The sequence below is a fragment of the Callithrix jacchus genome, chromosome 9, assembly GCF_049354715.1.
Source record: "Callithrix jacchus isolate 240 chromosome 9, calJac240_pri, whole genome shotgun sequence".
Taxonomy (NCBI): domain Eukaryota; kingdom Metazoa; phylum Chordata; class Mammalia; order Primates; family Cebidae; genus Callithrix; species Callithrix jacchus.
Genome location: NC_133510.1, coordinates 27,088,191 through 27,115,975, shown reverse-complemented (window position 1 = coordinate 27,115,975; position 27,785 = coordinate 27,088,191). Strand labels below are relative to the sequence as shown.

The window sequence follows — 27,785 nt, the reverse complement described above, 5'->3', positions numbered from 1 at the left end:
GCTGGGATTACAGCCGTGTGCCACCACACCCGGCTAATTTTTGTATTTTTAGTAGAGACGGGGTTTCACCATGTTGGCCAGGCTGGTCTCGAACTCCTGACCTCATGATCCACCCGCCTCAGCCTCCCAAAGTGTTGGGATTACAGGCGTGAGCCACCGTGCCCAGCCTTACAATTACGTTATTTAGCCGGGCACGGTGGCTCACGCCTGTAATCTCAGCACTTTGGGAGGCTGAGGCGGGTGGATCACAAGGTCAAGAGATCGAGACCATCCTGGTCAACATGGTGAAACCCCGTCTCTACTAAAAAAATACAAAAAATTAGCTGGGCATGGTGGCGCGTGCCTGTAATCCCAGCAACTCAGGAGGCTGAGGCAGGAGAATAGACTGAACCCAGGAAGCAGAGGTTGCGGGGAGCCGAGATCGCGCCATTGCACTCCAGCCTGGGTAGAGAGAGCGAAACTCCGTCTCAAAAAAAAAAAATTGTGTTTTTTAGAGACAGGGTCTCACTCTGTCACCCAGGCTTCACTGCAGTGTGTGACGATAGTTTACTGCAGCCTCACATTCCCAGGTTCAAGTGATCCTCCCACTTCAGCCTCCCAAACAGGTAGGACAGGCATGTGCCACTGCACCTGGCTGATTTTTAAATTTTTTGTAGAGATGGAATCTTGATACATTGCTGAGGCTGGTCTCGAACTCCTGGGCTCAATCAAGCCTCCTGCCTCAGTCTCCCAAAGTGCTGGGATTACAGGCTTGAACCACCACACCCAGCTGACACCTAAAATTAACCATCAGTGGGCCACCTTAGAGGATGACTACCACAGGGCTACAGAGGACTTTAGGACATTTTCCTTGTGATGTGCTTTGTCATACTCCTGCGACAACTCTTTAAGGAAACTCACAGCAAGGACCTCTATGTCTGGAGAACTGGGGAGATGATCCCATTACTCGAGCTAGAGGCCTGATGGACTTCTGCAACCCTTCATGGTATGTAGGCTGGAAGTCTTGGGTGTGACCTCTGACTCTCTTGCTCAGTTCAGCTGTGACGGCCAGTTCTACTCTGCTGCAACCACTGAATGTTGACTCCAGGATGCTCTGTGGGTCAGTTTCCTTCAGCACTTCAAGAAAGAGGTAGGCTACAAGTTCCATTATTTCAGCTTCCCTTCAACCTCTCTGGGTTTCCTATCATCACCCTCCCCCTCCCATGGATGATAATTTCCCTGGCCTACCTTTAACCATGGAAGGCTGTCAAGAAGTGCATTTATAAGGAACCGCACTTGTCCATATGCAAGAGAAACCTGACTGCTGTTGTTTATCCAGATCAGGGATTATTTTTCTCATATATCAAGCAGTCTAGAGAGGCCAGGTGCAGTGGCTCCCCCCTGTAATTCCAGCAATCTGGGAGGCCAAAGTGGGTGGATCACTTGAGACCAGGAGATCAAGACCAGCCTGGCCAACATGGCAAAACCCTGTCTGTACTAAAAATACAAAACAGTTGGCCATGGCAGTGCATGCCTATAATCCCAGCTACTCAGGAGGCTCAGGCAGGAGAATCATTTGAACCCAGGAGGCAGAGTTTGTGGTGAGCCAAGATTGCACCACTGCGCTCTGGTCTAGGTGACAGAGTGAGACTGCATCTCAGAAACAAACCAACCACCACCACCAACAAAAAGTCTAGAGTAGTAATGGCAAGTAAAGCAACTCCAGGTAGTTGCAAGGACCTGGGTGTTCTCTGTCTTCCTGCTCTGCTGGTAGTAATGGCGAGTACAGCAACTCCAGGATGTTGCAAGGACCTGGGTGTTCTCTGTCTTCCTGCTCTGCCAATGTTGGTGGGTGGCTCTCATCCTCATGGTCACTTTCAGTCATCATGGCTGTATTCCAGAATGGAATATTGTTCTGCCATACAATGTTATTGTCACTGAAATTAGGTCATAGAGCATAGACAAACGAAAGATGTAACAAAGTACGTGGCAAAACACATGTGAAACATGATTCAATTTGCTTGTGGGGAATATCTGTCACTTGTCTACCAGCACACTCTCTTTCTAGGGGAAACAGCACTTGATTCTTCTTTACAGAAATGCACCCCATGCATGGTTCAGATGGGAGCTGCTATCTGCTTCCCTGATCCTTTCTCTCCATCACAGGGTCTGGTTTGGAGGTGCGCACTCAACCCAAACCGAGCCGACTGCAGAACTGTGCTATTTTGCCCAAGATAATTTGTCAAAGGGAGCATGGACGACTCTTGCTGAGCCAATCAGGGACCTTTCCTGGGACTTTGTAAGCTGGAACCAAAGGAAAAGTATCTCTTCCCTTCCGGAGGTGAAGACGGGAAGATGTGAGTGTGTAGAACACGGCAGACATATTTCCTGCCAGCTGAATTGCATTTCCAGAGGCTGAGAGGAAGGCAGAGAGAGGGAAGCAGATAGCAGAAGCTGGGAAACTTTTGAGAGCATTTTGAGTCCTGGGTCACTGAGGCCAGAAATAACTCGACTTTTTTTTTTTATTTGTATTTTTTTATTAGATTTTGGGGTACATGTGAAGAACATGCAAGATTGTCGCATAGGTACACACATGGCAGTGTGATTTGCTGCCTTCCTCCCCTTCACCCATATCTGACATTTCTCCCCATGCTATCTCTCCCCAACTCCCTTTTTTCTTAAGTTTGATTTATGAGTCAGTAAATATTCCCTTCTTGCCTAAGATAGTTTGAGTGGTAAAGCCCAGGCATTTACAATTCAAACATTTCCCACTAATGCACCATCATTTCTGTTTTAAGAAAAAAATTCGGCTGGGCACGGTGGCTTATGCCTGTAATCCCAGCACTTTGGGAGGCCGAGGCGGGCAGATCACGAGGTCAAGAGACTGAGACCAGCCTGGCCAACATGGTGAAACCTAGTCTCTACCCAAAATACAAAAATTAGTTGGTCATGGTGGCACATGCCTGGAGTCCCAGTTACTCAGGAGGCTAAGTCAGGAGAATTGCTTGAACCCAGGAGGTGGAGGTTGCAGTGAGCCGAGATTGTGTCACTGAACTCCAGTCTGGGTGACAGAGAGAGACTCTGTCTCAAAAAATCCATATACACATATACATATATAAATAAAGTACAGGAATACATTTTGCTCATCTGTGTTTGCTCATCTGTGTTTTAAGTGACGTAAAAGGCTGAGGCCAGGATTATCACCAATTGGTCTGATAATGGACAGTTATCTTAAGAGCTCCCTCTTTACAAATAACATAGGTCAGCATGCCCACATTTGCAGGAGGGAGGCCTGAGTAGATTTCTGGAGAGCCTCCCCATCTATGTCTGCCAAGATCTGGGAACCAGTGTTGTTTCCCGACTCTGCAACCCCATGTCCTTTATAAAAAGACTGTCTGTGTGCTGTGAACAGTATGAGGAAGACTTTGTGACCTTCATACAGTAATTTTTGCAAGACAGAAATTTTCTACTTAAAGATGCATGTTGGGCGGCCGAGGTGGGTGATCAAGAGATCAAGACTATCCTGGTCAACAAGGTGAAACCCCGTCTCTACTAAAAATACAAAAATTAGCTGGGCATGGTGGTGCGCGCCTGTAGTCCCAGCTACTCGGGAGGTGAGGCAGGAGAATTGCTTGAATCCAGGAGGCGGAGGTTGCGGTGAGCCGAGATCGAGCCATTGCACTCCAGTCTGGGTAACAACAGCGAAACTTCGTCTCAGGAAAAAAAAAAAAAAAAAAAAGGTGCATGTCGAAGGAGCAGTGGCTCACGCCTGTAATCCCAGCACTTTGGGAAGCCGAGGCAATTGGATTATTTGAGGCAGGAGTTCGAGACCATCCTGGCCAACATGGTGCAACCCCGTCTCTATTAAAATACAAAAATTAGCCAGGCATGGTGGTGGGCACGTGTAATCCCAGTTACTCAGGAGGTTGAGACAGGAGAATCACTTGAACCCAGGAAGCAGAGGTTGCACTGAGTCAGGATCACGCCACTGCACTCCAGCCTGGGCCATAGAGTGAGACTCCCTCTCAAAAAATAAAAAATAAACCCATTGCTAAACTCTACCTTCCTCCTAAGTGAGAGGAATTTTAAAAAGATTCATATTGAAATCACATATTCCCCGTCACCATTTCCTCCAACAAAACACTTTATTTTTGGGATTATATAGTATACATTCATTTTTTAAGGTAGAAATACAGATACATAAAAAGAAAATTCCTATTGTCCAGTACAAAAACACTATTAATATTTTGTTACTTAACAGCTGGTTTTGGTGGCTCACCCCTATAATCTCAGCACTTTGAGAGGCTGAGATGGGGAGATCACTTGAGGTCAGGAGTCCAAGACCAGCCTGGCCAGCATGGTGAAACCTTGTCTTTTCTAAAAACACAAAAATTTCAGCCTGGCCAACATGGTGAAAACCCATATCTATTAAAAATACAAAAAAAAAAAAAAAACCTAGCTGGGCATGGTGGCAGGTGACTGTAATTCCAGCTACTTGGGAGGCTGAGGCTGGAGAATCACTTGAACCTGGGAGGAGGTTGCAGTTAGCTGAGATCATGCCATTGCACTCCAGCGTGGGTGACAGAGTGAGATTGTCTCATGAAAAAATGAAAATAGCCAGGCGCCGTGGCTCACACCTGTAATCCCAGCACTTTGGGAGGCCAAGATGGGTGGATCACAAGGTCAAGAGATCGAGACCATCCTCGTCAACATGGTGAAACCCCGTCTCTACTAAAAATACAAAAAATTAGCTGGGCATGGTGGCGCACGCCTGTAGTCCCAGCTACTTGGGAGGCTGAGGCAGGAGAATTGCTTGAACCCAGGAGACGGAGGTTGCGGTCAGCCGAGATCGTGCCATTGCACTCCAGCCTGGGTAACAAGAGCAAAACTCCGTTTCAAAAGAAAAGAAAAATACAAAAATTAGCCAAGTGTGGTGGCACCCACCTGTAATCCCGGCTATTCAGGAGGCTGAGGCAAGATAATTGCTTGAATCCGGGAGTTGGAGGTTTGCAGTGAGCCGAAATCTCGCCACGGCACTCCAGCCTGGGCGACAGAGCCTGACACCATCTAAGAAAAAAAAAAATTATTACGTATCTTTCAAGTGTGCGCAATAGAAAATTTTCTCTGAGCAGAAGCTAGGGTTCAGACCCTCTAGGGAGAGGGAGAGATTCCTTCCTTTCTTTCCCTACTCGATTTGGATCCTTTATGTGTGCTGACAGCTGGTGTTTTTTCTCTTTTAAAAAAATTTTAAATTGATCCCGGCCTTGCAGCTTTTAACTCCCAAGCTCAAGTGATTCTGCTGCCTCGGCCTCCCATAGCACAGGAATTACAGGCCTGAGCCTGTAATGTAAACCCTTTTATGTTTAAAGAAAGTGAGGAGAGATTTTTGTTACAGAGGTGCCTAGGGGGGCAGAGAGAAGAGCAACTTGGAGAACAGTCTGGTGTCAGCTGGTTTCTTCTGCCAGCCCATGACAGCGTCTGAGAACAGAGGAGCGAGACCTTGGCCCCAGTCGACGCCAGGACCTAACCAGTTGCAGATGGGGGCTCTGCCGGGTAGTGCCACACCCCTAAGCTGGGCAGCTGGGAGGAGGAGGAGGCTGCAGACTAGGGCGGGGGATGTGCTTACTTTGCCAAATAGTGCCACCTGTCGAGATTCCCAGGCCAAAAGGAAGGATTTCCAAATGAGGGTGAGAAAGAACACGGAGGCCAGAGGCCGTGTAGCTCAGGAGACAGTTTCTCAAATTGCTTCTCAAACACCTGTGGAGTTTTTTTTTTTTTTTTAACTTTCAAACACCATTTATTACTTTGATCATTTTGACTTTTAATGACGTTATTGGCAGCATTGTATTTACAGGGAAACTTGTGCATTACACGCACATGGATGATTCAAAATAAATCCACGGTATTTTCAAGTGTTCAGGGAACATTAAATATCATATGGCATTTTTAAAATATGATGACTGTCATAGCAATTTCTTTTCCTCCTTTGTGGGAATGAAAGAAAATCAATATGCTATTTTTAAAAGTTTGCAGGCAATATTGCTATGCTGGTTTTGCTTTATACTTTTTTGAGAAAAAAATTCACTAGATAAAATTCAAATTTTTCAAGTGTACAGTTCAGTTCTTTTTTTTTTTTTTAAGACAGAGTCTCGCTCCGATACCCAGGCTGGAGTGCAATGGCCTCCACCTCCTGAGTTCAAGCAATTCTCCTGCCTCACCCTCCCAAGTAGCTGGGATTACAGCCTAGTGCCACGATGTCCAGCCAATTTTTGTATTTTTAGCAGAGACAGGGTTTCACCATGTTGGCCAGGCTGGTCTCGAACTCTTGACCTCCAGTGATCCACCTGCCTCGGCCTCCCAAAGTGCTGGGATTACAAGTGTGAGCCACCACGCCCAGCCCAGTGCTTTAAAATTTATTCCTAATGTGCAATTATCACCAGGATCTAATTCCACAACATTTCAATCACCCCAAAAGGAAACTTTATATCCATCAGCAGTGCCTCCCAATTACCGGCTTCTCCCAGCCCCTGGCAAACACTACTCTACTTTCTGTCTCTACTATGGCTTTGCCTATTCTGGACATTTTACACAAATAAAATCACACAACATGTGGCCTTTTACATCTGGCTTCCTTCACTTAGTGTGATGTTTCAAGGTTTCTCCATGTGGTAGTATGTACGGTTTCAACCTCCAGGGCTCCAGCGATCCTCCCACCTCAACCACCCAAGTATCTGGGACTACAGAGGTGCACATCACCACACCTGGCTAATTTATATATATATATATTTATTTATTTATTTAGTAGAGATGAGGCCTCACCATGTGGCCCAGACGGGTCTCAAACTCCTGGGCTTAGACAATCCTCCTGCCTCAGTCTCTGGAGTAGCTGGGTAGCTGGGACCACAGGCATGAGCCACTGCACCCAACTGAATGTACCATTTTTGTTTATCCATTCATCAGTGAATGTGGGAGCTTACATTTTAAATACATATTCTGATTCAGCGGGTCTAGGATGGGGCTTGCAATTGTGCTTTTCTAGCAAGTTCCAGGTATTGCTTAAGAAACTGCTGGTTCAAGGACCACCACTTTGAGTAGTGAAGATTTAGACACTTAAGTCTACATTTTAGAGCACAGTGATTTAAGATATCAATGTAGGCTGGGCTTGGTGGCTCATGCCTGTACTACCAGCACTTTGGGAGGCCAAGGTGGGCGAATTGCCTGAGCTCAGGAGATCGAGACCAGCCTGGGCAACACGGTGAAACCCCATCTCTATTAAAATACAAAAAATTAGCCGGGTGTGGCAGTGTGCACCTGTAATCCCAGATACTTGGGAGGCCGAGGCAGGAGAATCACTTGAACCCAGGAGGCAGAGGTTGCAGTGAACTGAGATTGCACCACTGCACTCCAGCCTGGACAACAGAGCAAGACTCCATTTCCAAAAAAAAAAAAGGATATCAATGTAGTCATGAACCTGGAACATACTGGTTAAACACACTCATACATATACACACTTTATTTTTAAACAAGCAGGAATGAAACCATGCTGTTGATATTATTTAGTAACTTGCTTCTTTTTTTTTTTTAATTTTTTATTGCATTTTAGGTTTTGGGGTACATGAGCAGAACATGCAAGACAGTTGCATAGGTACACACATGGCAGTGTGTTTTGCTTCCTTTCTCCCCTTCAACCACATTTGGCATTTCTCCCCAGGCTATCCCTCTTCACCTCCTTTCCCACTGGCCCTCCCCTTCTCCCCCCAATAGACCCCAGTGTTTAGTACTCCCCTCCCTGTGTCCATGTGTTCTCATTCTTCATCACCCGCCTATGAGTGAGAATATGCGGTGTTTCATTTTCTGTTGTTGTGTCAGTTTGCTGAGGATGATGTTATCCAGATTCATCCATGTCCCTACAAACGACACAAACTCATTATTTCTGATTGCTGCATATTATTCCATGGTGTATATGTGCCACATTTTCCCAATCCAGTCTATCATCAATGGGCATTTGGGTTGATTCCAGGTCTTTGCTATTGTAAACAGTGCTGCAATGAACATTCGTGTGCATGTGTCCTTATAGTAGAACGATTTATAGTCCTGTGGATATATACCCAGTAATGGGATTGCTGGGTCAAATGGAATTTCTATTTCTAAGGCCTTGAGGAATCGCCACACTGTCTTCCACGATGGTTGAACTAATTTACACTCCCACCAACAGTGTAAAAGTGTTCCTTTTTCTCCACATCCTCTCCAGCATCTGTTGTCTCCACATATTTTAATGATTGCCATTCTAACTGGCGTGAGATGGTATCTCAATGTGGTTTTGATTTGCATCTCTCTGATGACCAGTGACGATGAGCATATTTTCATATGACTGTTGGCCTCATATATGTCTTCTTTCGTAAAGTGTCTGTTCAAATCCTTTGCCCACTTTTGAATGGGCTTGTTTTTTTCCTGTAAATCTGTTTGAGTTCTTTGTAAATTCTGGATATCAGCCCTTTGTCAGATGGGTAAACTGCAAAAATTTTTTCCCATTCTGTTGGTTGCCGATTCACTCTAGTGACTGTGTCTTCTGCCGTGCAGAAGCTGTGGAGTTTCATTAGGTCCCATTTGTCTATTTTGGCTTTTGTTGCCCATGCTTTTGGTGTTTTGGTCATGAAGTCCTTGCCTACTCCTATGTCCTGGATAGTTTTGCCTAGATTTCCTTCTAGGGGTTTTATCGTGTCAGGTCTTATGTTTAAGTCTTTAATCCATCTGGAGTTAATTTTAGTGTAAGGTGTCAGGAAGGGGTCCAGTTTCTGCTTTCTGCACATGGCTAGCCAGTTTTCCCAACACCATTTGTTAAACAGGGAATCCTATCCCCATTGCTTGTTTTTGTCAGGTTTATCAAAGATTGTATAGTTGTAGATATGTTGTGTTGCCTCCACTGCCTCTGTTTTGTTCCATTGGTCTATATCTCTGTTTTGGTACCAGTACCATGCTGTTTTGATTACTGTAGCCTTGTAGTATAGTTTGAAATCCGGTAGTGTGATGCCCCCCGCTGTGTTCTTTTTGCTTAGAATTGACTTGGCTATGCGGGCTCTCCTTTGGTTCCATATGAAGTTCATGGTGGTTTTTCCAGTTCTGTGAAGAAAGTCAATGGTAGATTGATGGGGATAGCGTTGATTCTGTAAATTACTTTGGGCAGTATAGCCATTTTCACGATATTAATTCTTCCTAACCATGAACATGGAATGTTTCTCCATCTGTTTGTGTCCTCTCTGATTTCGTTGAGCAGTGGTTTGTAGTTCTCCTTGAAGAGGTCCCTTACGTTCCTTGTGAGTTGTATTCCAAGGTATTTTATTCTTTTTGTAGCAATTGTGAATGGCAGTTTGTTCTTGATTTGGCTTTCTTTAAGTCTGTTATTGGTGTAGACGAATGCTTGTGATTTTTGCACATTGATTTTATATCCTGAGACTTTGCTGAAATTGCTTATCAGTTTCAGGAGTTTTTGGGCTGAGGCGATGGGGTCTTCTAGGTTTACTATCATGTTGTCTGCAAATAGAGACAATTTGGCTTCCACCTTTCCTATTTGAATACCCTTTATTTCTTTTTCTTGCCTGATTGCTCTGGCTAGAACTTCCAGTACTATATTGAATAGGAGCGGTGAAAGAGGGCATCCTTGTCTAGTGCCAGATTTCAAAGGGAATGCTTCCAGTTATTGCCCATTCAGTATGATATTGGCTGTTGGTTTGTCATGAATAGCTTTTATTACTTTGAGATACGTTCCATCGATACCGAGGTTATTGAGGGTTTTTAGCATAAAGGGCTGTTGAATTTTGTCAAATGCCTTCTCTGCATCAATTGAGATAATCATGTGGTTTTTGTTTTTGGTTCTGTTTATGTGGTGAATTACGTTGATAGACTTGCGTATGTTGAACCAGCCTTGCATCCCCGGGATGAATCCTACTTGATCATGATGAATAAGTTTTTTGATTTGCTGTGGCAATCGGCTTGCCAATATTTTATTGCAGATTTTTGCATCTATGTTCATCATGGATATTGGCCTGAAGTTTTCTTTTCTTGTTGGGTCTCTGCCAGGTTTTGGTATCAGGACGATGTTGGTCTCATAAAATGACTTGGGAAGGATTCCCTCTTTTTGGATTATTTGGAATAGTTTCAGAAGGAATGGTACCAGCTCCTCTTTGTGTGTCTGGTAGAATTCGGCTGTCAACCCGTCTGGACCTGGGCTTTTTTTGTGTGGTAGGCTCTTCATTGCTGCCTCGACTTCTGCCCTTGTTATTGGTCTATTCATAGTTTCAGCTTCCTCCTGGTTTAGGCTTGGGAGGACACAGATGTCCAGGAATTTATCCATTTCTTCCAGGTTTACTAGTTTATGTGCATAGAGTTGTTTGTAATATTCTCTGATGATGGTTTGAATTTCTGTGGAATCTGTGGTGATTTCCCCTTTATCATTTTTTATTGCATCTATTTGGTTGTGCTCTCTTTTCTTTTTAATCAATCTGGCTCGTGGTCTGTCTATTTTGTTGATCTTTTCAAAAAACCAGCTCTTGGATTTATTGATTTTTTGAAGGGTTTTTCGTGTCTCAATCTCCTTCAGTTCAGCTCTGATCTTAGTTATTTCTTGTCTTCTGCTGGGTTTTGAGTGTTTTTGATCTTGCTCCTCTAGCTCTTTCCATTTTGATGATAGGGTGTCAATTTTGGATCTCTCCATTCTCCTTATATGGGCACTTATTGCTATATACTTTCCTCTAGAGACTGCTTAAATGTGTCCCAGAGATTCTTCTGGTATGTTGTGTCTTCGTTCTCATTGGTTTCGAAGAACTTCTTTATTTCTGCCTTCCTTTCATTGTTTACCCAGTCAACATTCAAGAGCCAGTTGTTCAGTTTCCATGAAGCTGTGCGGTTCTGGGTCGGTTTCTGAATTCTGAGTTCTAACTTGATTGCAGTATGGTCTGAGAGGCTGTTTGTCATGATTTCAGTTGTTTTGCATTTGCTGAGCAGTGCTTTACTTCCAATTATGTGGTCAATTTTAGAGTAGGTGTGATGTGGTGCTGAGAAGAATGTATATTCTGTGGATTTGGGGTGGAGAGTTCTGTAAATGTCTATCAGATTTGCTTGCTCCAGGTCTGAGTTCAAGCCCTGGATATCCTTGTTGATTTTCTGTCTGGTTGATCTGTCTAATATTGACAGTGGAGTGTTAAAGTCTCCCACTATTAATGTGTGGGAGTCTAAGTCTGTGTAAGTCATTAAGAACTTGCCTTATGTATCTGGGTGCTCCTGCATTGGGTCCATATATGTTTAAGATCGTTAGCTCTTCTTGTTGTATCGATCCTTTTACCATTATGTAATGGCCTTCTTTGTCTCTTTTGATCTTTGTTGCTTTAAAGTCTATTTTATCAGAGACGAGAATTGCAACTCCTGCTTTTTTTTGCTCTCCATTTGCTTGGTAAATCTTCCTCCATCCCTTTATTTTGAGCCTTTGTGTATCCTTGCGTGTGAGATGGGTTTCCTGGATACAGCACACTGATGGGTTTTGGCTTTTTATCCAATTTGCCAGTCTGTGTCTTTTGATTGGTGCATTTAGTTTATTTACATTTAGGGTTAATACTGTTATGTGTGACGTTGATACTGCCATTTTGATGCTAAGTGGCTGTTTTGCCCGTTAGTTGTTGTAGATTCTTCATTATGTTGATGCTCTTTAGCATTTAGTGTGATTTTGGAATGGCTGGTGCTGGTTGTTCCTTTCTAAGTGTAGTGCCTCTTTCAGGAGCTCTTGTAAAGCAGGCCTGGTGGTGACAAAATCTCTGGGTACTTGCTTGTTCGCAAAGGATTATATTTTTCCTTCACTTCTGAAGCTCAGTTTGGCTGGATATGAAATTCTGGGTTGAAAGTTCTTTTCTTTAAGGATGTTGAATATTGGCCCCCACTCTCTTCTGGCCTGTAGTGTTTCTGCCGAGAGATCTGCTGTGAGTCTGATGGGCTTCCCTCTGTGGGTGACTCGACCTTTCTCTCTGGCTGCCCTTAGTATTTTCTCCTTTATTTCAACCTTGTTGAATCTGACGATTATGTGCCTTGGGGTTGCTCTTCTTGCGGAATATCTTTGTGGTGTTCTCTGTATTTCCTGCATTTGAGTGTTGGCCTGTCTTGCTAGGTGGGGGAAATTTTCCCGGATGATGTCCTGAAGAGTATTTTCCAGCTTGGATTCATTCTTTTCGTCCTCTTCTGGTACACCTATCAAATGTATGTTAGGTTTTTTCACATAGTCCCACATTTTTTGGAGACTTTGTTCATTCCTTTTTGCGCTTTTTTCTCTGATCTTGGTTTCTCGTTTTATTTCATTGAGTTGGTCTTCGACTTCAGATATTCTTTCTTCTGCTTGGTCAATTCGGCTATTGAAACTTGTGCATGCTTCGCGAAGTTCTCGTATTGTGTTTTTCAGCTCCTTTAATTCATTCATATTCTTCTCTAAGTTATCCGTTTTTGTTATCATTTCCTCAAATCTTTTTTCATATCTCTTTTCAAGGTTCTTAGTTTCTTTGCATTGATTTAATACATGTTCTTTTAGCTCACAAAAGTTTCTCATTATCCACCTTCTGAAGTCTAATATCGTCATTTTATCACAGTCATTCTCCGTCCAGCTTTGTTCCCTTGCTGGTGAGGAGTTTTGGTCCTTTCTAGGAGGCGAGGTGTTCTGGTTTCGGGTGTTTTCCTCCTTTTTGCGCTGGTTTCTTCCTATCTTTGTGGATTTATCCACTTGTCGTCTGCATAGTTGCTGACTTTTCGATTGGGTCTCTGAGTGGACACCCAGATTGTTGGTGATGAAGTATTTCTGTTACTTGGTTTTCCTTCTACCAGTCTAGGCCCTTCGCTGTATGACTGCTGAGTTCCACTCCAGGCCCTGCTTGTCTGGGGTGCACCTATAGCAGCTGTGGAAAAGCAAGGGATGCTACCAGTTTCTTTTTCTGCTATCTTTGTCCCAGAATGATGCCTGCCAAATGTCAGTCTTTTGGATATAGAGGGGTCAGGGAGCTGCTTGAGGAGACAGTCTGTACTTTATAGGAGCTCAATTGCTGAGCTGTGATCTCTGTTGTTCATTCAGGGCTGATAGGCTGAAAAAACACCTTTTTTTCTCAGATGCTCTGTCTGGGGTGTGGGGTTGAGGCTTTCCTTGTGAGTGTCCGCCTCGCTGTCCTGCCCAGCTAGGAGGCAGTCAAATCACTATTTGCCTGCCGAGGCTCCACCCTGCTGGTGTGAGGTTCGCCCTGTTGCTGCAGGTTCTGCCCTTCTGCTGGAGTCTCTGCCCTGTTGCCACGGTCTCCGTCCTGTTGCCACGGGCTACGCCCTGTAGCGGAGTTTCTCTGTTGTACCGGGTTGCTTCGGCAATGGCAGGCTACATCAGCAATGGGCGTGTACCTCAGTGGGGGCTGATTGCATCGGTAATGGCGGACGCCCCTCCCCTGCAAAGCTGCGCTTTAAGAGAACCTCCTCACAGGGAGGGTTTGGAATCACCGTTTTGTTTGTCGCACTGCGTTAGCCCAAACGCTTTGTCCCTGGGATTTCCTGGCCTGGCTCACTGCCCAAGTCTTGTTCAGTCTCAAGTTTAGCCCTCCCAGGTCTCAGTTTGCCAGTTCCACAGGGCACCTGTAACAGTCCGCTTTTGTATGGAGTGCTGTGGAGCGCCTCTGCGCTCCGGCACGGGCCGGAGCCACACCAGCTGCCGGCTACTCCAGCCGAGACCTCTGCCTGGCGTCCCGCGTCTCTTTTATACCTGGGAATTTCCCCGTTCTGTGGGCAACTAAGATCCGTCTGGAAATGCGGCCCCGACTCACCCTCTTCGTGCATCCAGCGAGAGCTTCAATCCTGGGTTGTTCTCACAGCGCCATCTTGAGTCCTCCCTGTAACTTGCTTCTTTAACTTAACTATATTTATGAACATAATGATTCATGCATACAAATCCACAAAAGCATCATGACTCAGCAGATCTAAATACAACCAAACTGATTCCCAGCCTGGGCTCTGCTGAAACACTCCATTACATTTCCTTTATCAAGCTAATGAGGTATTGATTTTTTTTGAGAAGGAGTCTAGCTCTGTCACCCAGGCTGGAGTGCAATGGCACAATCTCTGTTCTCTGCAACCTCCGCCTCCTGGGTTCAAGCGATTCTCCTGCCGCAACCTCCCCAGTAGCTGGGATTATAGGTGCCTGCCACCATGCCCAGCTAATTTTTGTATTTTTTACTAGACATGGGATTTCACTGTGTTGGCCAGGCTGGTCTTGGACTCCCGACCTTAAGCGATCTGCTCGCCTCGGCCTCGCAAAGTGCTGGGATTACAAGCGTGAGCCACTGTGCCTTACTTGAGGTATTGATTTTTAGCATTGAGCTCTGACTTAACCAAAGCCATTGCTCATCATGAATACATGAATGAACTTTTGTTCCACAGCCTGGCCTTGACCTTAGCAAACATTTCAACACTGATACCCATAAGCAACAAATGGTCATACTAATGGTAATTGTAAAGATTGTAATTGTAATTAAACACAATGAAAATGCAACATCCCTGGCTTATGAATTGGCCGATTTCTCTTCCTTAGTGGGGGTCTTTCTCATAGGAGATGGGCAGTGCCTCTTTTGTGAGAACATTTCTGGGCCAAGGATACCAAGAGACATGTTGATATACGTCAGCCTAAATAAATTACCGTATTTCATCTAGAAGGCCACTTATATACCACCAAGAAAGGGAATAACACTGCCAATTAAACCCTGAGATTCTGTCAATGGTGAGATGAATCCTGATTTCAATGATGTTAAAAGGTAATAAAATGGCCGGGCATGGTGGCTCAAGCCTGTAATCCCATCACCTTGGGAGGCAGAGGTGGGCAGACCACCTTAGGTTAGGACTGTGAAACCACCCTGGCTAACATGGTGAAACCCCATCTCTATTAAAGATACAAAAATTAGCCAGGCATAGTGGCGGGTGTCTGTGATCCCAGTTACTCAGGAGGCTGAGGCAGGAGAATCACTTGAACCTGGGGGTTGAAGATTGCAGCGAGCCGGGATCGTGCCACTGCACTCCAGGCTGGGCGACAAAGCGAGACTCCACCCTTTCCCCCAAAAAAGGTAACAAAATATACATCTGAGAATGAATGAAATGTGCCAGTGTTCCCACCTGTACCAGACTGGTTGTTATATTGTTTTTTGTGTTCTTTTTTTTCTTTTTGAGGCAGGGTCTTGATCTGTCACCCAGGCTGGAGTGTAGAGGCATGATTATGCCTCACTACAGCCTCAGTGTTTGAGGCTCAAATGATCCTCACACCTCAGCCCCTAGAGTGGCTGGGGCTACAGACATCCACCACACCCAGCTAATTAAAAAAAAAAAATTGTTTATAAAGACAGTGGTGTCTCTATGTTGCCCAGACTAGTCTCGAACTTTTGGGCTCAAGTGCTCCTCCTGCCTCGGCCTCTCAAAGTGCTGGGACTATAGGCATGAGCCACCAGGCCTGGCCCTGTATCCGACTCACTTTATGAATCCTGTACTTGCCTTGTGTTCTAGCCAGAATTCTAGCAATGACTTGGTCTGTGGCAGCTACTCCAGGCTCCTCATGTCACATGAGGGCATGACACAGCAGCACCTGGCCTTGTCCCAGCATCTCAGCCCCTCTTTTCCTGCCATGTGGGTTTCCTGCTGCTATGGCTATGAGAGGCCCTGTGGACCATCTCAAAACCTATGGATGCACAGTGGCTTACACTCCAGGCTGGTGCTTGGCCATAGAGGCGGACACTGCTATCTTGGATTCTGGCTTTCTCCCCTTGCTAGAGGAGTTGGGTGGCTCAACTCATAAGAGAAGAGGAGTCGACACCCCGAGGGACAAATTTTGACAATAGGAGATGGCAGCCTCTAGATAAATGTATTGCTCTCCTTTCCCCCTCCCCACCCGGGCCTCTCCCTGTCATTCCACAGACTGTGTAGAGATGCAGCAGCTTACTCTGGCTTCTGGGACTTGCTTCCCCTACGCAAGCTCAACTGCTTCATCTAAGAGTGAGCTTGCCTAAGCTGTGGCCAAGACCATCTTGCATGCTTTGGTGTTGACTCGTCCTCATGTTTGACTTGTTCCCCATTTCCCTTCACTTTTGCATCCCTAGGATTCTACACTCTCATAAAGTATTACTCTATAAGCTTTGCCTCAGGCTCTGTTTTTTTAAGGAATGCAGACTAAGACACCAACTCAACTGACACATTTTGTGGGAATGTGGTCATGTACCAACGCAAATAGGGAAAATAGAAGGGGTGTGAAAAGAGAGGAGAGGTAGCAGAGGCATTCTGGAGTTTTCCAAGATGTCAGAATCAGACTTAATGATTCTTTTTTTTTGAAACGAAGTCTTGCTCTGTCTCCCATGCTGGAGTATAACGATGCAATCACGGCTCACTGCAACCTCTGCCTCCCAGGTTCAAGCCATTCTCCTGCCTCACCCTCCCAAGTAGCTAATATTACAGGCTTGTGACACCACACCTGGCTAATTTTGTATTTTTAGTAGGGATGGGGTTTCACCATGTCGGCCAGGGTGGTCTCAAACTACTGACCTCAGGTGATCTGCCCACCTCAGCCTCCCAAAGTGCTGGGATTACAGGCGTGAGCCACCGTGCCCGGCCAGGACTTACTAGTTTTTTACTCACAAAAGGCAGTAGATATAGAAGATCTCTTTATGCTCAGATATAACGGCTACTATTTGTCATTAGAAGGAAAGAGTGGCTCCAACACGTGGCTTCTTAGAGATTAATTGTAATAATAACAATGAATGGTAATAATAGCTCCTTTGACCTAGCATTTCCACTTCTAAGAATTTATCCTAGAGACACTTATGAATGTACATAAAGATGTGTGTACAAGACAGTATTACATTGTTAGTCATATGTTTGTAGTAACAAAAGAGTAGAACAGCCAGGCGTGGTGGCACACACCTGCAGCCCCTGCTCTTCAGAAGGTTGAGATGGGAGAGTCCCCTGAGCCCAGGAGTTCAAGGCTACAGTACACTATGATGTCATCTGTGAATATCCACTGTGCTCCAGCCTGAGTAACATAGTGAGGCCCCATCGCTAAAAGAAATAAATAAATAAATAAATGGAAACAACCCAAATGTCAATCAATAGGAGCCAATCTAAATGAATTATGATTCCCAGGCCATGAAACAGTATGTAGCCATTAAAAATAATGAGGTTGGGTGGGTGCGGTGGCTCACGCCTGTAATCCCGGCACTTGGGAAGCATGAGGCAGGCAGATAGTTTGAGGACAGGAGTTGGAGACAAGCCTGGCCAACATGGTGAAACCCCATTTCTACTAAAAACATAAAAAATTAGCTGGGCATGGTGGTGGGTTCCTGTAATCCCAGCTACTCAGGAGGCGGAGGCAGGAGATCACTCCAATCTGGGAGACAGAGCAAGACTTTGTCTCAAGAAAAGAAATGTAACCTGAGAGACTGGTTCAGCCACGAAGGAGAGTGGGAGTCAGACATGCCTCATCATACCTCGATGGCACTGACATCAACATAGATGCTAAGTCTGTTAAGAAACATTTTACAACCTATACTCTCTGAAGGCTTCCTCTGCAAATAAGAACTTTGGCCTCTGCGTTGCTTTCTGGTCTCCAGAAAGGAAATCAGACCTTTCCTTTCCGTTGACCCAAGATCTTTAGATAAACTCAACCAATTGTCAACCAGAGAATTTTTAAACCCACCCGTAACCTGGAACCTGTGCCCGCTTCTAATTGTCCCGCCTTTCTGAACCAAACCCATGTATTTCTTAAATGTATTTGATTGAAGTCTCACATCTCTCTAAAACGTATAAAGCCAAGCTGCACTCTGACCACCTTTTTTTTAAATTGCATTTTAGGAACTCTGACCACCTTACGCACATGTTCTCAGGATCTACTGAGGGCTGTGTCACGGGCCACGGTCACTCATATTTGGCTCAACAAGTGTCTTTAAATTTGTTACAGAATTTGACTCTTTTCATTGACATTACCTATTTCCCTAACTTTTACTACATGCTCATTGTTGCCTATCTCACTGTGATGTGGGAACTACTATTATTCCCATTTTGCAATGAGAAAACTGAGGTATAAAAGGTAAAGTGACTTGCTCAGGGTCACACAGCTGCAGCAGCTGAGCCAGGATTCAAAACCAGATCCAGTTCCAAGATCTAGGGGGACCAACTCACCGTGGTTTGCATGGGACTTTCCTGGTTTTTGCAATGAAAGTCTCATATCCTGGGAAATCTTTAAAAACTGTCCCAATTTCAAAATTGAAAGGCTACATCCTTTCAATTTTGCATGAAAATCTGTATCCTTTTGATTCTACAGCCTCTCTCAGTCCTAGGCAAACTGGGATGGTTAGTTATCCTACTGAAGTCCTAGATCTCGGCCACTTTGCTCTGCTACCTCCCTTATGAACACACTCTGTCTTCTTCATACAGCAAACAAGTGTCCTTTCTAGAAATGTCCATTTAGTGGCACTTTAAAAAAATTTTTAATGGTTTTTGCTGTTGATTTTGCTTTTCATATTTTTATTTTTGTTTATTTATTTATTTTTTGAGACAGAGTCTTTCTCTGTCACCTAGGCTGCAATGCAATGGCGTGACCTCCGTCTTCTGGGTTCAAGTGATTGTCCTGCCTCAGCCTCTCGAGTAGCTGGGACTACAGGTGTGCGATGCCACGCCCAGCCAATTTTTATGCTTTTAGCGGAGATGAGTTTTCACCATGTTGGCCAGCCTGGTCTTGAACTCCTGACCTCAAAAGATCCACCCACCTCAGCTTTCCAAAATGCTGGGATTACAGGCGTGAGCCACTGTGCCTGGCTGATTTTGCTTTTTAGATGCAAAAGTGCTGAAGTGTGGTGCAGTGCTGAAATGTTATCTAGTGTTTATATGATCAAGAAGGCTGTGATGGGATGTGCCTGACAGACACGGTTAGGTAAGCTTCATTCAGACATGAGTCTGAATTGGCTTAGCTAGTACTGCTGCCTCAGATGATTCAAAATGTATCATAGAATTAATTTTTTTTTTTTTTTTGAAACGGAGTTTTGCTCTGTAGCCCAGGCTGGAGTGCGGTGGCATGATCTCGACTCACTGCAACCTCCGTCTCCTAGGTTCAAGCGATTCTCCTGCCTCAGCCTCCCGAGTAGCTGGAATTACAGGCACATGCCACCAGCCCAGCTAATTTTTTCTATTTTTGGTAGAGGCAGGGTTTCACCCTATTAGCCAGGATAGTCTCGAACTCCTGACCTCATGATCCGCCCGCCTCAGCCTCCCAAAGTGCTGGGGATTACAGGCGTGAGCCACTGTGTCCGGCCAAAAAATGTTGATTTTACAGGCAAGTTCTACAGATCAGGATGCTTCAGGAGAATTTTGAAAAAAAAGCTAAAGCCTGGGCACAGTGGCTGACACCTGTAATCTTAGCATTTTGGGAGGCCAAGGTGGGTGAATGGATCGCTTGACTCCAGGAGTTCAAGACCAGCCTGGGCAACATAGGGAGACCCTATCTCCAGAAATAAAAAATTAGCTGGGCTAACTACAGGGGGTTTCTCCAACCTGTAGCCCCAGGTACTTGGGAGGCTGAGGCGGGAGGACCGTTTGAGCCTGGGAGGTCAAGACTTCTGTGAGCTGTGATTGCACTACTGAACTCCAGCCTGGGCAACAGAGAGGGACCCTGTCTCAAAACAAAAAACAAAAAGTTATACGAGGCCAGGCATGGTGGCTCACATCTGTAATCCCAACACTCTGGGAGGCCTAAGCAAGCAGATCACTCCTTGAGGTCAGGAGTTCAAGACCAGCCTGGCCAAAATGCTAAAACCCCACCTCTACCAAAAAAAAAACCAAAAATTAACTGGGCGTGGCAGTACATGCTACTCAGGAGGCTGAGGTGGGAGAATTGCTTGAACCTGAGAGGCAGAGGTTGCAGTGAGCTGAGATTGTGCCACTGCACTCTAGTCTGGGCGACAGAATCAAACCCTGTCCCATATTACGAGCTAAGTGTAATATGGGAAAAGGGCAAGGGTTGGCTAGGAAAGCAGTTTTTCAACCCCGATGACTGGCTTGTTTTACAAGGACATTGGCAAGTTAACCTATACAATGCAAATAGCCTCCAAAACTCCAGGCTTTAAATCTTTGAAGGACTATGCAATCAATCACTTGTAAGAAATGTATACTGAATAATGTAATGTATTTTAAATAGAAACACACATAATACAAGGTTATGTACTGATTGATTAATAAAACTGCTGTGGCCGCAGGCTCACAGGCATCAACCAATCCTACTTCCTCTAGAAACAATGGTTCCATATTTGCTAATTCAGTGTTTGCCAGTGTTTCTAGTGTGATATTAGAGAGCAACTCCCTCAGATAATGAGCATCAACTGTATTTAGAATGAAACAATGTGACTCGAGTTTGATCCAGTTCCGTGTCTTGCAGGCCCTTCCTAATGTCAGGGACTTAAACTCGGGGCTCACAGGGACCCCGCGGTTCAATTTTGGGAAAAGAAGCCTCATCGGAGAGCAGAGCCTGAAAAAGGACTGCACGGAGTTACTTTTTGGCTACTGAAAGCACAGCTCCACTGTTCCAGGCACGATTCCGCCTTCTCTCAAACGGCATGACTCAGGACTCTGCAAATTCCCAGAAATGGGAGGAAAAATGACCACATTCAAGGAGGGACTGACCTTGAAGGATGTGGCTGTGGTCTTCACTGAGGAGCAGCTGGGGCTGCCGGACCCTGTCCAGAGGAATCTGCACTGAAATGTGATGCTGGAGAGCTTCAGCTACCTGCTGTCAGGGGGGCATCACCCCTTCAAACATGATGTATTTCCTTTAGAAAAGGCAAAAAAGCTTGAGATGATGAAGACTGCAACCCAAAGAAAAGGGAAATTAGTTCTTTGTTTGAAGTCTAATGTAGGTCTCACTGGGCTGAAATCAAGCTGTCAGCAGGTCTGCATTTCTTCCCAGAGGCTCTAGGGAATCGGAATCTGAAAACTTACAAGCATTGTGGTTGTGACTACACTGAGTAACAAGCCTTCCCAGTGGCCTTCCAGTAGACTTCCATAGTATGGAACACATTCATTTCCAGGAAGAAATGGTTTTTGATTTTTTAAATAAAAAAAAAAAAATTTTATGAGATGGCGTCTCGCCCTGTCACCCAGGCTGGAGTGCAATAGCGCAATCTCAGCTCACTGAAACCTCCACCTCCCGGGTTCAAGTGATTCTCCTGCCTCAGCCTCCTGAGTAGCTGAGATTACAGGCACACACAACCACACTTGGCTAATTTTCTGTATCTTTAGTAAAGATGGTGTTTCACCATGTTGGCCAGGCTGGTCTGGAACTGCTGACCTCGTGATTTGCCCACCTCAGCCTTCCGAAGTCCTTGGATTACAGGCGTGAGCCACCGTGACTAGCCAGGAATAAGTTTTGAATGAAAATTCTGATGTCTCCCTCTAAGACACCTCTCCACACAAGAAGATAACTATTTCCTGAGGTGTCAGATGGTAACGAGGTTGGAAACTGCTTTCCTTCCATTTTTTGTTTTTTTTTTTTGAGACGGAGTTTTGCTTATGTTGCCCAGGCTGTAGTGCAATGGCATGATCTTGGCTCATTATAACCTCTGCCTCCCAGGTTCAAGTGATTCTCCTGCTTCAGCCTCCCGAGTAGCTGGGATTACAGGCATGTGCCATCACACTCAGCTAATTTTTTTGTATTTTTAGTGGACATGGGGCTTCTCCATGTTGGTCAGGCTGGTCTTGAACTCCCAACTCTGGTGATCTGCCTGCCTTGGCCTCCCAAAGTGCTGGGATTACAGGTATGAGCCACCGTGTCTGGCCACAGACTGCTTTCCTTTCAACAGACTAGCCATCTGTACCACATTAGCTTGTTCTAAAGTGCCCAGCTACATCACTGCCCCCAAGTTCCGCCTCCCCTGTGCCAAAAGTGGAAGACTTAAGATTTGAGTGGCAAAAGTTACACAGCTGAATGTTGCCTCACTCTCTGGTTTGAAAACATGTTGTGCTTTTATTTTCTACAAATGTAGAAGCCTTTAAACCTGTGTGAAAGTGTACAGATGGCATACAATTTTTCCTTTATTTTTTATAAAGACCCAGTTTAGTTGACATTATAAGGTGGGAAAAATGAAAAAACTTCTTGCTCAAAATTGTCACATCAGCAGAGAGACTTGTCCCCCTCAAAAAACTACTATTTTTAAGGGTCAGTTTGTTAAATATTATCATATATTCATCATAGATATAATATACCAAGAGTTACACACTCTCCTATTAATATTTTAAAAAAATCCAGTATAGCTCTACCATAATCAGTTCAACCTCCCCATTGTTGATCAATATTTAGGTTGATTCCAACCTTTTTACATTACAAGCAGTGTGGGCATATCTCTGTATACACCTATGCAAACGTTTCTGTAGGATAGATACCCAAAAGTACAAAGTTGATTCAAAAAATATACTCATTTAAAGTACTGATAGATACTGCTAAATCACATTCTCAAAGGTGCCTTGAATTTATGCTTCTACTAATAGTTTATGAAAATGTTTCATTTTTGCATCTTTATCAAACTGGGTATTTTATATATATGTAATATATACGTGTATATATATCCTGGAAAATATATATATATATTTTGAGACGGAGTTTCGCTCTTGTTACCCAGGCTGGAATGCAATGGTGCAATCTCGGCTCACCGCAACCTCCGCCTCCTGGGTTCAGGCAATTCTCCTGCCTCAGCCTCCTGAGTAGCTGGGATTACAGGCACGCGCCACCATGCCCAGCTAATGTTTTGTATTTTTAGTAGAGACGGGGTTTCACCATGTTGACGAGGATGGTCTCGATCTCTTGACTTCGTGATCCACCCGCCTCGGCCTCCCAAAGTGCTGGGATTAGAGGCATGAGCCACCGCGCCCAGCACCAATATTTTTTATTTATTGTATTTTATTTTTTTTTGAGACATGGTCTTGCTGTATTGCCCAAACTGGTCATGGACTCCTGGGTCCAAGCGATCCTCTCATCTCAGCCTCCTAAGTAGCAAGGACTACAGGTGCACACCACCACGCCTAGCTAATTTTTAACTTTTTTGTAGAGATGAGGTCTCAATGTGTTACCCAGGCTGCTCAAGAACTCTTGGGCTTGAGTGATTTTCTCGCCTCAGCCTCCCATGTTTTTATTTTTATTTTTCATTTTTTATAAAATTTTGGCAAAATACACATAACATAAAATTGACCAGCTTAACTGTTTTGGAAGTGTACAGTTCAGTGACATTAAGGTCATTCATAATGTTGTGCAACCGTTACCACCACACATCTGCAGAACTCTTTTCATCTTGTAAAACTGAAACTCTATGCCCATTAAACAACAACTCCCTGCTTTCCCCTGTCTCCAGCCCCTGGCAATTACCATCCCGTCTTCTGTCTCTGTAATTTTTTATTTGTATCCTTTTGGAGCAGGGTCTCACTCTGTTGCTCAGGCTGAAATACAATGATGTGATCATAGCTCACTGCAGCCTTGACCTCTCGGGTTCAAGCTATTCTCCTACCTCAGTTTCTGGAATAGCTGGGATTACAAGCATGTGCCACCATGCCTGACTATTTTATTTTATATTTTATTTTTGTAGAGATGGTCTCACTATGTTGCTCAACTGGAGTCACACTCCTGGGCTCAAGTGATCCTCCTGCCTTGGCCTCCCAAAGCGCTAGAATTACAGGTGTGCCTGACCTCTAAGATTTTGACTACTCTAAGTGTCTCATATAAGTGAACTCATACGGTATTTGTCTTTGTCTGACTGGTTTAGTTCACTTATGTTCTCAGGTTTCACCCATTTCAAAAAATAAAATAAAATTGACTGAGACTTAATTTGTAGCCTGACATATGGCCTATCCTGGAAAGTGTCCACGTACACTTGAGAAGAAGGCATACACTACTGTTATTGGGTAGACTGTTCTGCATATGTCTCTTAGATCTTGTTGGTTCATTGTGGTTTTCAAGTCTTCTGTTTCCTTACATATCTCCTGTCTGGTTGTTCTGACCATCACTGACAGGGAGGTATTAAAGTTTCCAACTATTATTGGAGAATAGTAGAATTGTTTAATTTTGTTAGTTTTTTGCTTCATAGTTTTGATAATCTGAACTTAGGTGCACAATATTTATAATTGTTACATCTTCCTGTTGTTTGGACTGTTTTAGTAATATATAATGTTCTTTGTGCCTTGTAAACTGCTTTGATTTAAAGTCTATTTTGTCTGATATTAGCATAGCCACACATACTCTCTTTTGGTTACTATTTGGATGGAATTTATCTAGCCTTTCACTCTCAATCTCTTTGTGTCTTTGGATCTAAAGACCATCTCTCAGAAACAGCACATGCAGTCACGTGCCACATAACGTTTCAGTCAACAGTGAACCACACATATGATGGTGGTCCCATAAGATTATAATATTGAATCCTTACTGTACTTTTCCTATATTTAGATACAGAAATACCTACCATTGTGTTATAATTGCCTGTGGTATTCAGTACAGTAACATGCTATGCTGGGTGTGGTGGCTCATACCTGAAATCCAGGCACTTTGGGAGGTTGGGGGCGGGTGGATTACCTGAGGTCCGAAGCTTGAGACCAGCCTGGCCAACATGGCAAAAACCTGTGTCGATTAGAAATATAAAAATTAGCTGGGCATGGTGGTGGTCATCTGTAATCCCAGCTACTCAAGAGGGTGAGGCAGGAGAATTGCCTGAACCTGGGAGGTGGAGGTTGCAGTGAGCCGAGATCATGCCATTGTGCTCCAGCCTGGGCAACAAGAGCGAAACTGTCCAAACAAAAAAACAAATCAGGTTGGGCACAGTGGCTCATGCCTGTAATCCTAGACTTTGGGAGGCCAAGGTGGGTAAATTGCCTAAGCTCAGGAGGTCAAGACCAGCCTGGGCAACTCAGTGAAACCCCATCTCTACTAAAATACAAAAAAAGAAAAAAGTACTCAGGAGGCTGAGGCAGGAGACCTGCTTGAATCCGGGAGGCAGATTTTGCAGTGAGCTGAGATTGTGCCACTGCATTCCTTCCTGGGTGACAGAAGGAGACTCTGTCTCCAAAAAACAAACAAACAAACATGTAATACATACTTGTAGCCTAGCAGTAATAGGCTATGCCATATGGCCTAGATATATAGTAGGCCATACCATCTGGGCTTGTGTAAGTGCACTCTATGATGTCTGCACAAGGATGAAATCACCTAACAATGCATTTCTCGAACATACTCTTGTCATTAAGTGATGCGTGACTGTATATCAGTTCACCGCTTTCTAGTCTCCAAAATTTCTGATAAGAAATCTGCTGATTATCCTTTTGAGGATTCCTAGTATGTGATTAATCATTTCTTTTTTGCTGTTTTCAAGATTTTCTCTCCGTCTTTGGCTTTCAAAAGTTTACGTATGTGCCTTGGTGTGAGTCTCCTTAGATTCATCCTACGTGGAGTTTGTTGAGCTTCTTAAATATTTAAATTCATGTCTTTCATGAAATTTAGGAGGTTTTTAACCATCATTTCTTCAAATGTTCTCTCTGTCTCTTTCTCTTCCTCTGAAACTTCCACAATGACTATTTTGGTCTGCTTGATGATATCTCACAGGTTGCCTGAGCTGTTCACTTTGCTTTAATCTTTGTCCTTTCTGTTCCTCAGACTTGATAATTTCTATCGTTCTCTCTTTACATTCAACAATGCTTTCTTCTGCCTGTTCAAATCTGCTTTTGAATCCCTCTAGTAAATTTTTCATTTCAGTTATTTTACTTTTCAGCTCCAGAATTTCTTCCTGGTTTCTTCCCAGGTTTTCTATGTCTTTATTGATATTTTTATCATAAATAGAAATCTGTTGTTGTTGAATAAATTGAAAAACAGATACATTGTTCATATATTGTTTTTTCTTTTCTCTCCTCTCCTCTCTTCTCATTTTCTTTTCTTTTTTTCTTGAGACAGAGTTTTGTCAAGTTGCCCAGGCTGGATTGGAACAGTTATTCACAGATACTATCGTAGTGCGCTACATCCTTGAACTCCTGAGCTCAAGTGATCTTCCTGTTTCAGCCTCCAGGGTAGCTCGGACTACAGGCATATGCCACTGTATATGGCTATACATCATTTTCTTGACTTTCTGCATATCTTCCTCTAGTTCTCTGAGCATCTTTAAGACAGTTGTTTTGAAGTCTTTAGTAGATCTGCCATCAGGTCTTTTTCAGGACAGTTTCTGGTGACATTATTATTTTTGAATGAGCCAGTTCCTACATCTTTGTATGCCTTCTGAGTTTTTCATGAAAACTGCACATTTGAATCTAATAATGGGGTGACTCTGGAAATCAGATTCTGTCTTTCCACCAGGATTTGCTGCGTTTTTCTTGTTATTGTTTTGGCCTATTTAAAAAAATTATTGTCGGCTGTTTCTGTACCAAGAACGATCAAGCTGACAAGTAATCTTAATATGTTCCCAGAGATTTTCTGAGCCTGAGTCTTTTCCCAGAACATGCACACTTACCTTCTAATATCCCCCATATACGTGGTGTCTTTTTAATGTTCTGGTCTTTTATGTCTGGCCCTGAAAAGGGAGAAAAGAGAAACATGAAAGAGGAAGAAAAAGGGCACTGGTCTTTTAAATGTCCTGGGAATTACTTTAGTCAGAATGGAAGGGGCTTGCAGCAATGGGGGATGTACAAAACCAATGGCCACTGCTCTCTTTCTCTGCACCGCTGTGATTTTTTTTTTTTTTTTTTTTTTTTTTTTTTTTTTTGCCTACCCTGGCTGACGCAAGCTGTTTACATGCTGATCCAGGAACTGGTGCACAGCTGCTTTCCATGGGGCGGGGAATGCGTAGCTGTTGTGTACTAAGAACTAACTTTTTTTTTTTTTTTTTTTTTTTTAAAGAGGCAGGGTCTCTCTCTATTGTCCAGGCTAGAGGGCAATGGTGTGATCATACCTCACTGCAGCTTTGAACTCTTGGGCTTAAGCAATCCTCCCACCTCTACTTGCTAAGTAGCCGGGACTACAGGCATCGATCACCGTGGCTAGATAACTTTATTTTTATTTTATTTATTTATTTATTTTTGAGACGGAGTCTCAGTCTGTCGCCCAGGCTGGAGTGTAATGGCACGATCTTGGCTCACTGCAACCTCTGCCTCCCAGGTTCAAGCGATTCTCCTGCCTCAGCCTCCTGAGTAGCTGGGATTACAGGCATGCACCACCATGCCTGGGTAAATTTTTGTATTTTTAGTAGAGATAGGGTTTCACCACGGTGGTCAGGCTGGTCTTGAACTCCCAACCTCATGATCCACCTGCCTTGGCCTCCCGAAGTGCTGCGATTACAGGCGTGAGCCACTGCACCGGGCCTTTATTTTTATTTTTGAGATGGACTTTTTTTCTTGTTGCCCAGGCTGGGGTGCAATGGCGTGACCTTGGCTCACTGCAACCTCCAGCTTCCGGGTTCAAGTGATTCTTCTGCCTTAGCCTCCCAAGTAGCTGGGATTACAGGCATGCGCCACCACACCTGGCTTATTTTGTAGTTTTAGTAGAGATGGAGTTTCTCCATGTTGGTCAGGCTGGTCTCGAACTCCTGACCTCAGGTGATCCGCCCTGCTCGGCTTTTCAAAGTGCTGGGATTACAGGTGTGAGCCACTGTACCTGGCCAAGTGTCTTGCTCTCATCCCCAGTGACTTGAGCATACTTATTTATCTTATTATTAATTTTTTGAGACGGAGTTTCGCTATTGTATTGCCCAGGCTGGGGTGCAGCGGCA

The 27,785-nt window shown here is 44.2% G+C and overlaps 2 long non-coding RNA genes across 3 annotated transcripts in view; one reads left to right on the top strand and one right to left on the bottom strand.

Moving 5' to 3' along the window:
* Positions 1-1,049: 1,049 nt before the first annotated feature.
* Positions 1,050-4,412, top strand: LOC144577871 (uncharacterized). Its single transcript, XR_013522676.1, has 2 exons — positions 1,050-1,129; positions 2,146-4,412. It is a non-coding gene; the product is annotated as an uncharacterized LOC144577871 (long non-coding RNA).
* Positions 1,121-27,785, bottom strand: part of LOC118144129 (uncharacterized) — a 32,096-nt gene continuing 5,431 nt past the window's right edge. Inside the window, exons 2-4 of one of the 2 annotated variants that reach the window (XR_013522670.1) lie at positions 20,686-26,591; positions 4,924-5,046; positions 1,121-1,916 (exon numbers count right to left, since the gene is read on the bottom strand). This is a non-coding gene — a long non-coding RNA (uncharacterized LOC118144129). Of the gene's footprint in view, positions 1,917-4,105; positions 5,047-20,685; positions 26,592-27,785 lie in introns of those variants that run through there. The other variant, XR_013522669.1, reaches the window with a different exon arrangement.